The sequence below is a fragment of the Phascolarctos cinereus genome, unplaced genomic scaffold, assembly GCF_003287225.1.
Source record: "Phascolarctos cinereus isolate Bilbo 61053 unplaced genomic scaffold, phaCin_HiC Scaffold_4;HRSCAF=312, whole genome shotgun sequence".
Classification (NCBI taxonomy): domain Eukaryota; kingdom Metazoa; phylum Chordata; class Mammalia; order Diprotodontia; family Phascolarctidae; genus Phascolarctos; species Phascolarctos cinereus.
In genome coordinates, this window is record NW_027555847.1 from 590208654 (window position 1) to 590226355 (window position 17702).

At 37.8% G+C, this 17702-nt stretch overlaps 1 protein-coding gene across 1 annotated transcript in view; it reads left to right on the plus strand.

The window, feature by feature from the left end:
- Window positions 1-17702, plus strand: part of LAPTM4B (lysosomal protein transmembrane 4 beta) — a 116742-nt gene that overhangs the window by 64161 nt on the left and 34879 nt on the right. The gene's annotated exons all lie outside the window — the stretch shown is intronic.

Below are 17702 nucleotides of genomic sequence, written 5' to 3' on the forward strand. Positions count from 1 at the left end.
ATTTTTTTATTAAAAAAAAAACTACCACCAAACCTTTTTAGATTTTTTTTATTACTTATTTTTGGTACTTTAGCTGTGTTCAGTTAATTACTTCTCCTGATATCTAATTATGAGCCAAATTAATCTATTGCTTAACCAGAATGCATAATTCAGAAGTGTGGATGTTATGATTCCATTATAACACCATTTAGCACATATAAAATGAAAATTAAAAAATCAATCCCCAACTCGTGTGGATGATAGTGAACGTAAATGAATAATCTCTCTCTTGGATTTTATTCTCCTCAGAGATGAATATAGTAAATGCAAGGTGCTATTATAAATGAGTAATTTTTTTCCAGTCATTGCTGAAGAATTAAAACTTTATCTTCGTTATGAGACTATGATGGACTTTATTTTCCCCAAACATTCTACAATTAGGCACTTACTACTATTATATCTTTAAATATGAAACTGCTCAGAAAAATAACTCTAACTCCCTGTTATGTGTCTTTGATATTAGGGAAGAAATCTTTTCTCTACTTTTCTGTTTAATCAAGATGTTAGGTTATTTTTGCCATTACTGCTCTCTGTCCTCTACCCAAGCCATGATGTTAATGGTTATGTTTTTAAAAATTCACTGCTTCAGAGCCTATATCAGATTGCATGCCATGTTGGGGAGGGAGGTAGGGAAGGAGGGGGAGAAAATTTAAAACTCAAAAGCTTATGGAAGTGAATGTTGAAAACTAAAAATAAATTAATTAATAAAAAAAAAAGCTTAGGAAAAATTTTTTAAATTCACTACTTCAAAAAATTCCTGGTGAGAAAGTAGATGACGTGCAAATTCCATGTGTTAACCTTGAGCCTCGGTTGGCCTTTCTTGAGGGGAAAGTCTTCTGTGAAATTAAAATATGACTCCAGCTTTGGTATTTGAAATTGTCCAGAGCTCAGATCATGGATGACCTGTGTGACCTTGGGGAAATCACTTAACTTCCCTGGGCCTCAGTTGCTTTATTGTCCCTTTCAGGTTAATTCTACAATTCTATAACCCTACATTCTCTCAGAAATTTGCAAAAAAAAAAATGGAGAGAAAGATCTCTATTATTTTGGATGGAAGATTTATGGAACGGTATGGAAAGGAATTGCAAAGGATGAGAAAGCACAGAGATATTATAACATTTGGTAGTGGAGGGTGGACCTCACTGATAAGAATGAGCTGAGTTCTACTCTTGATTCTTCTACCTTTGTCAATTTGGGCATGTCATTTCACTTTTCTGGGCCTTAGTTTGCCCATCTGTAAAATGACTTGGATTAGATCAGAGGAGTAGTGTCACACGTGGGCTGGCAATACTTCAGAGGGAGTCTGGAATCAGATTAAAATGTAATTGAGAAATGTTCAACAAAATGAATAAAAATACAATGAAACATAGATAATGTTACATTTTATTTATTCTTTTAAATTTAAATTTTATTTTTATTTTCAGTTCCACATTCCTTCCTTTCCACCCTCTACCTCATCCATTGTAAAGGCAAGAAATATAATACATATACCTATATAGTAATGCAAAATGTATTTCCGCATTAGCCTACATTACATTTTAAAATTAAGCAAATATGTAGACTGTAGGGATGTTCGTGTATGTGGTCTCTATTTCTATTTGAGTTTGACACCACTGGGTTGGGTTATCGCCTAGGTCTCTTCCCCTAGATTATAAGATCTTACTGTCCTCTAAGGTGGCACAATGAATAGAGTGCTGGGCCTGGAGTCAGGAAGACTCATCTTCCTGAGTTCAAACCTGGTGTCAGATGCTTACTAGCTGAGTGACCCTAACTAGGCAAGTCACTTAACCCTGTTTGCCTCAGTTTCCTCATCTGTAAAATGAACTGGAGAAGGAAACAGCAAACCACTGCAGTATCTGTGCCAAGAAAACCTCAAATGGGGTCACAAAGAGTTGGACAAGACTAAAAATGACTGAACAACAGCTACCTTTGAGCTCTACATTTATGATTTTAAGATCTATCAAATTACTGAGGTGTGGATGCTACAGTAAAGTGACCATATCACACGTCTACTAAAACATTTTTAAAAATTTTAATATTGTCCAAGGTTGGAGAATCCAGTGACTTCTATCTCTTTTGTTCTACAATCTGCTACAGTCTTTGAATCCAATCAAGTGAAATCCAATACTCTCTCTCTTCCTGTGGCTTAGCTGTTGGTGGTGGTGGAGGGAAGAACAACAAAATGTATACACATAGAAAAAAAAATCAAGACAAAATTCATATTGAGCTAAGCTACTGATGGGAAGTAGAAGGTCCTCCCATTTGAGGGGCCAACAGACATCCTGATACATAAAGGAAACCCAGAATTTCACCCCACTCAGCCTTAGGTGGGGATGGAGAGGAAAAAGAAGAAGTATGTCAAATGTGGATGTATGTCCAAAAATGGGTACGTGTCAAACACGATCCTTTTGCAAGAAGTGTTTTAGAGAAGACCATTTCTAAATTACTCTTTCGTAAATGATTTCTTTTAGCTTTGATTTTGGCAGCTTCATTGATTAGAACTAGAAGGGACCTTAGAAGTCATACAGTCTAAACCTCTTATTTACAGATGAAGAAGAAGGTCTTCTGTGTCCAAATCCAGTTTACAGACTCCAGATTAATAGTACTTGGCACAGGACTTGGCACAAACTAAGCACTTAATAAATGCTTTATCTGTCTAACACAGAATCATAAAACATCAGGGTTACAAAGGACTTTAGATGTCATCTAGCCTGACCCCTACCTGGACAAGAATCCTTTTTAGAATATAACCCTAAAAATGGCCATCCAAATCTTGCCTAAAGATCATATCTTTGCCAATTTTAACGTGTGTAAATAATCTCAGAGTTACTCTAATTTGCATTTCTCTGATAATTAGAATAATCATTTAAAGACTCCTTGATCACTTGCATTTCTTCTTTTTAAGAAATGCCTGTTCATATCCTTTGGATGAATGAATGAATGAATGAACGTGTATTAAGTGCTTAACTCTGCAAAGCATTAAAGATACCAATAGAAAAGCAAGACAATCCTTGCTCTCGAGGAGCTTATGTTCTATTGGAGAAGACAGAATTCAATTTCAGCTCCAAGTCAGATGGAAAAGTCCCACGGTCTTTAGGGTGCAGCGACAAAGCAGATATTAATGCTTCTTCTTTAATGTTATGTTATTTCCACTGATAAAATAATGTGAGTTTCTGATATTGAACTATTTGTCATTATCAAGGACCTTGGTGGCAAGAACATTCCAATTTGGCTTTTCAGTAGCTACGGCTGTAGCACTTGCAGAAGCAGTTGCTAAGCTGTAGCTCACCCAAAGGGGCTGCTTCCCACCCAAGGCTCTTGAGTTCAGGATCCTGGGCTGTCTCCATTGGTGTCTGAGAGGAGATGGTGGTGCTTTGACTTGTCTGGCACAAGCTGCCTCCTCTCACTCCCTCTGGGTGCCTTGTTGCTTCAGCTAAGCTGGTTTGCCTGGCCAGTTGGTGGTAGTTTGACTTTTGACTTCCTATGTAATGGGGAAGGCACTTTCCAACTCTGAAAAGTTCACCTCTTCTTAGATTTGGGTGTCATATTTTTAGAGGAAGTGTTTGTGACCAAGATTTTTCTTTAACCATTCTTTTCCTTACCTTTTCACTCTGCATATATTGCTGTTTTTGATGTTGTGGAAATTCTTTTTTAAAAATGTAATTGAATATATTTTGTGTCCTATTTGACTATTTCTTCTATTTGTTAAAAGAAAGTTTAGCTCAAAAGAAACACAAGATGCACAAATTTAAAGAATCCAGCCCAAATGTTCACATGGACTATTTGTGCCCGGACTATGGTAGAGCATTCCAAGCTTGTATTGGTCTGATCAGCCACAGTGGGACATATTGTAATTTGACTCTAACATAGTGATGTCATTCTGAGTGAATGCCTTGAATTCCTATTCTGAGCTCTTCAGCTGAGCATTAAGATGATCCAATTATCTCATTTACCAAACTTACCAAGAAGTAACTCACCCATTTTGTGACATAATATCAATAATTTTTCCTCACCTCATCTTTTCCTCACCTTTAATTTGATCATTGGGAGTGAATGCTTCTGTCACAGTGGCAGAGTGTATCCATTTTTCACTTTCTACTTTGTTGCCCTCTAAGTATAATGCAGAGATGGCAGTGCCTGTGTTTGTCATCTGTGAAAATGTACGGGTGTTCTTCTTGCCTCTAAAAGTGCTTCTTTTACTTCTAGAATAGAAAAGAAAGGTGATAAAATAGATTTTCCTCTGTGACATGGGAAATGTATCTTCCCCAATTTCCCCAGAGAGATAGATATAGAAAGGGGTTGTGACAGATTGTCAGGAACCACAGGATCATTCCCAAAAGGTTTACTGATCCCTTGACAACCTGCAGATAGCAAAGTATGAAGGCCATGAAAAAACCTTGCTGTCACATTCAGGGAAAGATGGTTTCTCCTCCCTATCTCTTAAACCCAAAGGGCTTACTCTGGAAGATTTGAAACTACCTTTTCTCTGTCCAATGCCTTCATCCCTATGTTGGAGAATTGAGTGAGTATTAAGGGGAAAGTCTATTAAAATACAAAATATGAAGCCCCCAAATTGAAAGAAATTGTACCCTTTCATAAAAATGTAACACCTATGGCTTTCCTCACATGTTCCCTCCCTCCCCTAACCAATGCTAGGCCAGGTTCTGCCTGCCAAAATCCACTTAATTGAATAGCTGATGAGCCTCACTGATGTCTCTTTTATTAGAACAATCAGAAGATCCATTACTTTAAGTGAATAGCATGACCAAATAAAATACAAGAAAAATTTCCCCATACACACAGATTATACTCTCCCACACCACTAATAAAGGAGAAGACATACACAGAGCACATATGAAAGACCCACTTCTCTTTTTCTACCTTGCTTGTCTTTTGTTATGAGGGATAGCTTTCTGGACAGGGAGAGAGGAAGGAAACATTTGGAAATGACAGTGATGAAGGCAGCATATATGATCAGCATACACAGGTAGATGAGGCCACATCTTCTTGTGATGTCATTGAGCAAGGTCTTCTCTTTATTAAGCAGGGGTACGCTGATACTCGGTTCTGTCTGGCATTCTCTTTTTCTGGACCCTCCTACTTGAGGCTTGCGGTCTTTCTTAGTTTTTCTTTGCTACTGCCTTCTAATCTTCAGCTGTGCAGCTACTTTAGGCTCTCTGCTGGTTTTCATTACCATTTGCTATTGTGCGTTTTCCCTGGAAGGAGAAAGATAGGGAGGCTCTGTCAGTCATAGCACAGAGCTGTGCAGCCATATCTTCCAGGCATCCAGCCATCCTCAGGCTAATATTATTTCTCCTTTGAACCATCTTTTTGCCCCATGGGTTCAGGGTTCCTTTCTCAGCCTCCTAGCTAATTTGAGGTTAGGAAACACCTTTCAAATCCAGTCATAAACTGGGTTATTAGTTTGCATCCTTCAAATCATCCTGGGACCTTGGCAATTGTAAGATAGATAATTGATGCATAGATACATAGATAGACAAATACATACATACATATATACAAAGATATTAAAAGATATGAATACTTAGACAGATACTTACATACAGATAGATAAGTATACAGATGATAGATACATAGATACATTCATATATAGATACCTAGACATATAGATACATACTTAAAGACATGCATAGACAAACAGACAGACAGACATGTAGATAGGCAGAAAGACCTGTTTGCCCAAAAGATAAGGCAAAAGCTTGCTTATCAGAGCCTCGTGCCTCAGAGAGGCAGACTCCAAGGTTCCAGTTGAGGAAGTTGGCTGGAGTTTAGGCAGCATGGTATGGAGATGACTGGGAAGCAAACCTGCGAAGCTTCATGGATTGCTTTTCAACTCCTGCAGTGCCTGTGGTTACCATGTAGATCAATTTGGGCCAAAATCGAGTAGACCAAGTGGTGTTAGTGACCTCCTACCTAGTTCTTTTATTCTATATTGTTGCTTTTGTTATACATTCCTGACAATAACAAAATCCCTGGTCTCCAATTTACATGCAGATTGAGACTTTTTGAAACACGAGTTTACACCATGCTTATAAATGTATTTTCCACTTTAAAGGCTTTTCAAAAAATTAACATTTAAAACTGAAGTGATCTGTAGTGTTCCAGTATTTTAATAGTATACATTTGTTTCTGAAAAAAGTGGGGAGACATTTAAATAATTTCCATTTTGCCTTGGAGTTCTGTGTGATTGAATCTATTCAAAAAAGAGTCAAATGAAATCAGGACAGCATCCCAGATTCAAATTGCAAGCAAAAGGAAGAATGATCTCAGGAAGCTATGGCAGCTCCCCTGTTTGCATAGTGATGGACTGTGGGAGTGGAAAATGGCATGTAGTATCAAATTCAGTTAATGTATTGCTTAGTTTTGCTAAACTGCTTTTTTCCTATCTCCTCGTTGTTTTGAGAGATGGCTTTTTGAGCAGGAGAGGGAGGAGGAATGTATTTGGAAATGATGTCCATAAAAAAATTTAAGATGTAGGGAAGGAGGGGCGGCTAGGTAGCACAGTGGCTAGAGCATCAGCCTAGAGTCAAGAGGACCTGAGTTCAAATCTGGCCTCAGACACTTGACACTTACTAGCTGTGTGACTCTAGGGAAGTCACTTAACCCCATTGCCTAGCCAAAAAGAAAAAAGAAAAAAAAAGATGTAATGAAGGAAAATTCCTATCAGGTAAGGATAATAAGAAAAATACAAACTTATTTAGGGGAAAAAGGGGGACATTTAAATAATTTCATTTTACCTTGGACAAGTCACTTAGCTTCCCTGGGCCCCAACTTCCTCATCTGTAAAATGAACAGGTTGGACTAGATGGAGCCTTTGAGGTCCCTAGAGCTCTAATTCAAGATTCTGTAAACAAAATCATCAAGATGAGGTGTTATGAGATGGCCATGAAACTTTGGGGAAGCATATTGTGGAAGAGTGTGGGATCAAAGGTTCTCCACCCCCAAAAAATGGCTTAGCAGAGTTAATGTACCTCTGCAAAAGTTATTGAAGCTCCAGGAAACTTATTCCCTATAACTAAGATACATTATTAATAGTGAATTTTCTGATTTCAGATGTTTCATGGATGAGACAAGCAACGTTTAGAAAAGAAATTAAAAAATGCTGATTACAAAATGGTACAATATTCTTGCTCTAAAGAATTAATCAAAGCTGACTTAACATGCCTGGAAATGTGTAAGACAGACTGGCAGTTCTGGGTACGCTATAGAAAAATAAAGAATAGATTTTTTTTAAAGTAAATCAGGCCAGAATGCTAAGCCACATGCTTATTATATTAACAGAAATAAACCAGAGAAGCAGTTCATTGAATCCAGTTTATTGAAATCAGATTCAGTTCATTGATTAGGGCCTGAATTCTAGCTGTAACATTTAGGGCACTCTCTTACACATTGGTCCCCAGCAAAGCTCCCTAAGTTCAAAGCATTTTCTGAGTTATCACCCTCTCAAAATCATAGCTCCCAAGCCCCCACCAGTGTGTTTACTTTTATAAAACAGCCAGTTAGTTCAAAACAATTGTTCATTTCTATTACTGTTTATTCAAACAGCATTAAGAATAGTGTCCAAAAGGAGGGCAGCTAGGTGGCGCAGTGAATAAAGCTCCGGCCTTGGAGTCAGGAAGACCTGAGTTCAAATCCAACCTCAGACACTTGACACTTACTAGCTGTGTGACCTTGGGCAAGTCAGTTAACCCTGATTTCCTCACCAAAAAAAAAAAAAAAAGAATAGTATCAAAACCGAATTTCCCCATCCTTTGTTCATGCACACATGGGGTACACAGTCTCAAATATTCCAAAACTGCCAGTGGGAAGGAGGGGAAGCACATGTGGAGGGAACATGTGTGACCAGGGAGTGTATGTGAAGGGGCATATGCCAGGAAACCTCGGGGGCATATTGTAGAACCTTTGTGATGCACAAATATGGTGGGACATACATGTGTGGTCAGAGTGTAAACATGGCCAGGGCAGTTCACTTCTATGATATTGCAGAGCTTTCAGCATCCTTTGGTAATGTCATGTCCTCTGCTGCCCTCTAAAGAGAGGTATAACATTGTCTCTGAGAGGTGTTCCATCCTCTCTACTGTGTATTGTTTCTCTACCCTTTGTCATATTGATTCTGCAAATGATAGGTCCCTGTCTTTACAAGTGCTCAAGACAGTTCATCTTGGTCAGTCTCTTCCCTCTGAATAGTTTGCACTTAAACCTTGAGGTACAAAATTCACTTTAAAAAAGGGAGAAACAAGTCAAATAAGACCAGAACTCTGTAGAACCAATGGATTCTCCTTATTTAAAATTTGTACATTTTAAATAAGTTAATAATGGGACTAAATACATTTATCTGAATGCGGTTTCCTAGGCTTAAAGCCACACCATTTCATTCATTATTTAGAGATATGTTGACACCAATATCAAAGTATAAACATCATGGAATTTCCCCCAATAACAGAGGCCAGCTGATCATCTGTCAGAGATATTGTAGGTGGGACACCACCATTGGGTTGGAGGTTGGATTAAATAACCTTTGAAACCCCTTCCTAAGATTCCATTTTGAGCCATCTTGTTTAATACCATAGCCTGTCAATTTCCTCTCCTAGTCTGTGTGTGTTTCTGTCCCATTGCATTGTTTTCAGTCAGTGGTCTTAGCTCAGTGAGCTCTCGTTTTTCATTAGAAATGATCTCTGACCAAGCAGCTTTCTGGTTACTTCATCTGTAATCTTTCCAGGGAGGCTTCCTGGAAAAGGCATTGTACACGTAAACATCAGGAGGCTTGGTGTCTGGAGGGAATCGAGGGTTGCACTGAAGAAGACACACACAACATAGGAGCAGTCAAATATGCAGATATTTCTTTCAATCCATCCTTTCAGAAGAATTTTTCCAACAAAGTCTCATTTTCCTTGAAGAAGATGTCACCTTTTTAAAAAAATTGCACACAAATAGAAATGTGTTATTGCTGAGTCATGTCCAACTCTTTGTAACCCCACTTGGCAAAAAGTGGTGTGCCATTTCCTTCTGCAGCTCATTTTATAGATGGGGAAACTGAGGCAAACAGGATTAAGTGACTTGCGCAGGGTCATACAATTAGTAAGGCTCTGAGGCTGGATTTGAACTCAGGTCCTCCTGACTCCAGGGCCAGCACTGTATCCACCACACCACCTAGCTGCCTAGCTTCTGTAAAGTAAATTACAAGACAAGCAATCTTATACCTGGTTTAATCCAGTGAATGAGGTTTGGGTCTTATTTTTAAAGTGTCTACAATAGCCTATATCAGATTGCATGCCATCTTGGGGAAGAAGTTGGGGAGGGAGGGAGAGAAAATTTAGAACTCAAAATCCTGCAAAAGGGAATGTTGAAAATGAAAACTAAATAACTAAATGCATTCTTTTAAAAAACTAAGTATCTGCAATAGGAAAAAGAGAGGAAGAAGAGAAAGTAGCAGTTACGAGCTTGTCAGGCAGGGCTTGTAGCCCAAGATCCATGTGCTTGCTCTTTTAATATTCTGATAATCGTTGCAAAACACAGGAGGGAAGAAAACAGCTGATAAATACCAGCCACTCTACAAATTTTATCCCAATAATGCTGAGAGGTAGGTGTTGTCGTTATATCTATTTTACAGTTGAGGAAACTGAGGCAGACTTGCCCAGGGTCACATAGCTAATAAGCATCTTAGGCTCTTGAGGGTAGCCAACAAGTCTCAAACCTCTTGGTGAATTATGGGGATGTCTATCCCAAGCATGTGAAGACGTCCCCCGGCAGAATGGGTGGATGAGAACAGTTTGTCCCAACAGCCATGAAAGCAGCTAAAGCAGGTTCTGTGGAGTGCTTAGAGCTTGGATCTTGGTCAAACAAAGAAGATGTCGAAGTCATCCACTGCATCCCAGGCCATCACCAGTCATCCTGACCTTTCATCTTGCCACTGGACTTCAATGACTCTGGAAGAGAGAGTGAGGCTGACAACATTGTGTAGCTCTGCCTCACTTCAGTCTGATTCATGAGCAAGTCAAGACATCACCTTGTGATGTCATTGGTCTTCTTTGAAAATAAAGGGCCAGCAACAAGTGTTTGAGGCCAGCCATATTTGAACTCATCTTCCTGACTCCAGGATAGTGCTCTCCCTGCTATGCCACCTTTCCTTTGCAATCTTGAGTGTTTTATTTTATGCTTTGAAAAATACTATTCTGAGAAGGGGTCCAAGGGCTTCGCCACACCACAGCACCAAAGCAGTTAAAAAGAACCCTTCCTGTCAGGAGTTTTCTGTCCCTCAGTGATATCAGGATTTCTCTCTTTCCTTACCTGGGCATTGTGTTGAGAGCTCCTCTACAACGTGACAGGCAATTTTTCTGGAAAACTTTATGAAGGGAAATCCATACAGAAGGATGTATAGTTCCTTCCTTCAGGTGAAGGGAAAGAAGACAAATAACTATAAATTCTCTTCCCCTGGGTCACATGTTGTGGCAACAATCTCCAATGAGGTTCAAAATAGATTAAAATGTAATTGGGAAATGTATAATGAAAATTTTTTTTAAATATACAAAATATTAATTTGTGATTTTCTAAATCATTATATGGGCAGCTGGGTCCCACAGTAGACAGAGTGCGGGGCCTAGAGTGAGAAAGACTGTTCTTCCTGAGTTTAAATCAGGCCTCAGATACTTATTAGCAGTGTGACCCTGGGCAAGTCACTTAATCCTGTTTTCCTCAGTTTCCTCATTTGTAAAATGAGCTAATGAAGGAAATGGCAAGCCACTCCAGTATCTTTGCCCAAAAAAAACTGCAAAGGGGAGTCTTGAAGATCTGGACACAACTGAATATGCTTAGTGAAGGAAAATAAATTCCCATTTAGCCATGTTGAAAACTATGTTTCCTTATTTATCTTGAGGGAGGGAGGAAAGGAACAAGTATTTAAATGCCTATGTAGCATCCTTTATCACTAGCCCTCTGGAATCAAAGTTTAGCATAGTTCTTAAGTCTTTTGAAGTGCTTTGTATTTACAATGTTGTTGCTGTTGTATAAATTTTACTGGTTCTGTTCATGATGCTTTGCAGAAGTTTGTATGAGTCTTCCCAGGCTTCTCTGAATCCATCCCCTTTATTATTTCTTATGGCACAATAGGGCAGCTACATGGTACAGTGGATAGAGTGCTGGGCCTGGAATCAAGAAGATCTGAATTAAAATCTGGCTTCAGATACCAGCTGTATGACCTTGGGCAAGTCACTTAACCCTGGTTGCCTCAGTTTCCTCATATGTAAAATGAACTGGAGAAGGAAATGTCAAACAACTCCAATATCTTTGCCAAGAAAATCCCCAAAAGGAGTCACAAAGAGTTGGACACAACTGAAAATAACTAAACAACGGTGACACAGTAGTATTCCATCACATCAATATACTAAAATTCGTTCAGTATATTTTTGTGTAAAGCTGGGTCCTTTCCTGTTTTCTTTGATTTCTTTGGGGTATAGTCCTTATAGTAATATTATTGAGTAAAGTAGTATGAATAATTTAGTAACTTTGGGGACTTAGTTCCAAACTGATTTTCAGAATGTTTGGCATAATTCACAGCAAGAGTGCATTGGTGGCCCTTTATTTCCCCAAAAAACCTTTCCAGCATTTGCCTTTTTGTCAACTTTTCCAATCTGTGAGGTGGGAACTCAGATTACTCTAATTTGCATTTTCCTAATTATTAGTAATTAGGAACATTTTTCATGTGGTTGCTGTTAACTTAGGCTTTTTCTTTTGAAAAGTACCCGTTCATATCCCTGAACTATTTATCAATGTGAACTTTTAAAGTAGTCGAAGATATGATTAGCTTTTAGCACCCTGGTGACCCATTTTGAGCTTCCTGTTCACAAAAATACCCAGATTTTTTAAAAAACAGCTGTTTATTCTTTTGCTGTTGTGTACACTCCCTCTTCTGTTTTTTGTTGTTGTTGTTGTTGTTTGCTTTTTAGCATTTTCAGTGCCACATGATGCCTGATAGAAAAGCAATGAACTTAAGGTGCAGAATGAAGCAAGCATTTTTGGACATGGCCAACATGGGAATTAATTTTGCAAGAGTTTGGCTTTTCTTTCTTTCTTTTTCCTCCCAAAGGCTTGGGGGTTTAGAAGGAGAAGGAGACTAGTAATAGGGTTGCTAAAGCAGTAGCAAGCATTTATAAAACTATGTGCCAGGCACTATACTCTGCTCTGAGTCAAAGAAAGTTTAAAAAAGAGTTCTTGCCCTCAAGGAGTTCTTAGTCTAAAGGGGGAGAAAACATCTAAGTAACTAGTTACATACAAGGTATAAACCGTGTAAGTAGAGGATAATCTTAGAGGAAAAGTAAAAAGAAAGGAAGGAAGGAAGGAAGAAAGAAAGAAAGAAAGAAAGGAAGGAAGGAAGGAAGGAAGGAAGGAAGGAAGGAAGGAAGGAAGGAAGGAAGGAAGGAAGGAAGGAAGGAAGGAAGGAAGGAAGAAAAGAAAGAAAAGAGAGGGAGGGAGGAAAGGAGGAAGAGAGGGAGGGAGGAAAGAAGGAAAACAAAAGAAAAAGATCAAGGAAGAAAAAGGATAACTGAACTTTTGAAAAAATGCACAGAAGAGAAGAGAAGGAAGTTCAGAAGGAAACACAGACAATCAGGGCAGTTTAGAAAGTTATACATTGAATTTATTATTTTCTTAAAAGGAAAAGCAAGCTATATGAAATAGAAACTCACTATTTCACCAGTCATCCTCTTTTTCTGTTCTACTTTTTATATGAATACATGCATTTTATTTTGGTATTTGTTAAGTTCAGAATTTTTCAAAAGTCTTCCAATCTCTTCAAGGCTCAGCTTTGGTGACAGTCATTGTGGAATATCAGCCTTTTCTGTTCCCTATAGCAATTTGTGCTTTCTTCCTCCTCCAACTATCTAGCACTTAGCTTTCTCTGTAAATGTAGAATATGTTTATATTTTATTCTTCTTGAGAGCTGAGTCAGTTTTTTATTTTTGTCTTTTTGTCCCCAGCACTAAGCACAGTGCCTTGCATACAGTAAGTGCTTAATAAATGCTTATTGATTTAATGAATAAATGAACAAATGTGGATAATAATGCTTACACTACTTCCCTCACAGCTTTGTTCTAAGGAAGGCACTCTATAAAGCCTAAGTGATTAGAAGAAGGTGAACTGTTCTAAAAATCAGATGCTGATGGTTTTAACCTCATAGGGCATTCAGATACCTTCCTAGCTGAGGAGGGGAAAGTGATAACTATCTGTTTTCTCCTGAATTAATGTCGACTAGACTGAAACTATCCTCTAACCTGTGGGTGGCTGGAGCCAAACAGAGCAGGCTAGAGACAGGAGAGTCAGGAATCATATAGAAATTTAATTTCAAAGTGAGGTAAATGACTTGCAAGCAAGGAGGGGATCTAGACATGTGCTGGGACCCTGCCCCTAGTGGTGGGACCCAAAGCAGTGTGAGATCTCAATACTTATACCAGTGGTTACGCAGTAAGATATAATCCTGAGAATGAGGGGTAACAGCAATAATAGACAACTTTGATTCACAGCAGGTCCTCATGACTGGAACGTGGGTGCTTGTCCAAGCTTGCCCAGTGCTTGTCCAAGATCAGAGAACCCAAGCCAGAGGGTGAGCACAAAGGATTGTTGTTATGCCAAGCTCAGGGCACAGCTTGCTTGCTGGGCCTTAGTTCAGGAAAGCAGGGCGTCTCCTAATATCTTGACATTTCCCCTTTTTGGCCAAAAGGAGGAGGTCTGAAAGAACCCCTGCTCCTTTGGCCAATAAAGGAGAGGCAGGTATAAGCTGAAATGCCACAAGAGGCCAGTTGGGCTAGGACAAGTTGTTGCCCAGGGAGTTAGTTCCTTGAGAGGACCTATTAGGGAAGTATGTCCCAGGTGTCATTGCTAGCCATTGTTTTCTTGCAAGTGGAAAAGAGGGGGATGTCAAGAATGTAGAGGGAGAAGATGCCAACACACACTTGCATCAGGGCTTTGGTGGTTGGGCACGTAACAAAAGGGGAGAGAAAAAAACTAGGACAGTATACTTGGCCCTTGTTTGGAATCTTGGGACAGCTGTCTCATCTGGGTTTTGGCTGCTTCTGGGTCCCTACTAGATGACCCTTGAGGTCTCTAGAGGATTCTACCATCTACTCAAGAGCAGGGACTTACTTCAGATGATCCAGGAGCCCACACTCACAAGTGTAGCAGCTGTGGGAGTACTCAGAACGACCTGGTAGGGGCTCTTAGAGAAAACTCTTTGCATCAATCCCTGAATCTGAGTTTCTGGTCAGTATAACATATGTCCTTAGTTAAGATTTTCTAAACAACACATAGAGGTGATCCAGTTTCCCAGCCACACAGGGCAAGGTTCAAGTTTTTCTCATAATTCCCATAATTGCATAATTACATTGTCAGGTATTGGTCAAATGACTTAGAGATTTCACAGTGGACTAGTTCTGAGAAGGGAGATTTACATGTCACCAAGGTAACCAAAAAAAGCTTAAACATAACTAAAATCAAGTCTCCTTGTATTTTAGTGACCCTTTCTCAGTATTCATTTAACCAGCACATTGTGAGTCCCAGATGTCTCATGCAGTCATCTGGTCCCTAGATATCTTTTCTTGGACAATGCACTTATTTTCAGGACAACTCTAAAAGGGATTCTGCTTCTGTTGTTCCAAATCTAGAGATTCCTACATAATTCTGCTAGTAATATCATTTAAATTTGGTTGTCCAATTTTGAAACTTTAGAGAATTTCAGTTCATATACCATTTGTTGTTTCTATCTTTACCTAAATCCTATACCTGATATAAGAATCTTTTTAAAAATTTTATGAGGGTCCAACTGCAAAATGAATTCTTTTACCTTTTAAAATTAGTAGACAGATACTTAAAAATGAGAAAATAATTTCACTTTCTTTATCATTATCCATACAATTTATGTATAAAATCTTAATCCAGTTTTGAGAACTTATTACTAAAGCATACTCAAAGCTTGAATTTCTATGATGGACAAATTTGGAAGCCAGTCATATACATCTGAATATAGTTCTTAGAGAAAACAGTCTCATCCTATTGTTTTCTCAAAATTTACTTTTCCATTTAATTAGAAAACTTTCACATTACATCTTTGTCATATTACTTTGTTTAATCATTTTCCCCATTAGGAGGATATCATCCCTATATTATAATTTGACCACAAATATAGATTAAAATTGTAAAATGTTCATACATGCATCCTATTATTGTAACTCAGACATGTTCCAGTATCAATCTATTACTTAATAGATTTAGTATTATACTTACAAAATTTCTTGATTGTAGAAATTTGCTGTACAAGGAAAAAGAGGCAAATAGTTATAACAACATCATGTATCATAAGAGAAGGAAAAAACTTTCTTAGCTCTGTTTGATTGCAAGCATTAGTCATATCTGACAGCCAATCATGTAGTCACGAGGTGTTAAAACCAAGGCTCAGGATGAACTAGATGGGAATTTTCCTTTTCAGAAAGGAAATATTACATTGGGGAAATAGAGTCAGGAACATTCTACCTCAGTCATGGCAAGGTTGTCCACAAAACTTTTCCCAGGCTCAGATATCCACCATTAGAAGTTCCCAGACTGCAGTACGTGCCGTTTTCTACTATTGGCTTCATGACAATTCAGATGACCCTCCCTGTAATCAAAGCTCAAAACATTAGTAAATTATAGTCCCCAGAATTTTTACCTTAAATAACAAAATTTCACTAACCACAACTTAGGGTTTGAATATCTTTCCTGATGTTTCCCCAACAATTAACATTTCATTTATCCTTTACTTATAAATTAAAACTACCCATATTCTGGGGCTTCAGACATACAGCAAATACTTGACGGTTAATTTGTCATTGGTAAGTTGAAGCTACACCATTGAACCACTCTATACACTTTCATAATAGCCAAAAATTTTAAATGAAAATTTTCTATTATATATTATATTATTCGCATTATAACAAAATATACCTCATTGAATATTTAACTGTTTTCAAATGTCTATTTTTATCACATCCTTTCAAAATCTCAATTCATTTGTAACAGCATCCAGATTAAAAAATTGTTTTGTCTAACAGCATTTCTGTTACAATGGTTTTTCAAATTTCATAATATAAGAGAATTTAGAAATACAGTAATAACACAAACAATAAATGACATCAGATGACATCAATTGCATTTCCAAATTATCACATATAAAAATCATTGATCTTATTACCTTTGACATTTTAAGACCACTTTAGAGTTATCAGGTATGGAATAATTACATTCAATTAAAATAATAATAATAATAATAATGTAGTGCTTAGCATATACTAGTTACTGTGTTAAGCACTTTACAATCATTATATTATTTTGATCCTCACAACAACCCTGGGAGTTGGGTACCATTACTATTTTTCTTTTTCTTTTTTTTCTGTTTTATTATATTTTTATGTATTTTGTTAAATATTTCCCAATTACATTTTTTAATATATAAATTTATTTATTTTCAGTTTTCAATATTTACTTCCACAAGATTTTGAGTTCCAAATTTTCGCCCCATCTCACCCCTCCCCCCACTCCAAGATGGCATGCATGCTGAATATCACTTCCCCTAGTCTGTCCTCTCTTCTATCTCTTCCCCCCTTCTCTTATCCCCTTCCCCTTCTATTTTCCTGTAGGGCAGGACAGACTTCTGTACCCCATTTCCTGTATTTCTTATTTCCCAGTAGCATGTGAAAACATTTTTTTAAACATATGTTTTTAAAACTTTAGGTTTCAAATCTTCTCCCTTCCTCCCTCCCCACCCAACTCAATATAGGTTATACATGTGCAGTTATGCAAAACACTTCCATAGTAGACATGTTGTGAAAAACTAACTCTATTTCCCTTAATCCTATCCTGCCCTCCCATTTATTCTTTCTTTCTTTGACCCTGTCCCTCCTCAGAAGTATTTCTTCTGATTACCCCTTTCCCAATCTGCCCTCCTCTCTATCATCCCCTGCTCTCTTGTCCCCTTTCCCCTATTTTCCTGTAGGGTAAGACAGATTTCCATACCCAATTGAATGTGTATATTATTCTCTCCTTAAGCCAAATCCTGTGAGAATAAAATTCTCTCATTCCCTCTCACCTTCCCCCATTTCCCCTCCACTGTAAGAGCATTTTGTTTTCTGTTTTTTTTTTTGTGAGGTGATTTACCCCATTCTACCTCTCCCAATATAATCCTCTCTTATCCCTTAATTTTATTCTCCAGATATGACCCCTTAATCTTCAACTCACCCTGTGCCATCTATCTATCTATCTATCTATCTATCTATCTATCTATCTATCTATCTATCTATCTATCTATCTATCATCCATCTCTATCTATCTATCTATCTATCTATCTATCTATCTATCTATCTATCTATCATCTATCTATCTATCTATACTATACTATACTATACATACATATAATTTTTTCCTCCAACTACCCTAATACTGACAAAGGTCTCATGAGTTATAAATATCATCTTTCCATGCAGGAATGTAAACAGTTCAACCTTAATAAGTCTCTTATGATTTCTCTTTCCTGTTTACCTCTTCATGTTCCACTTGAGTCTGTATTTGAAAGTCAAATTTTCTATTCAGCTCTGGTCTTTTCATCAGAATGCTTGAAAGTCCTC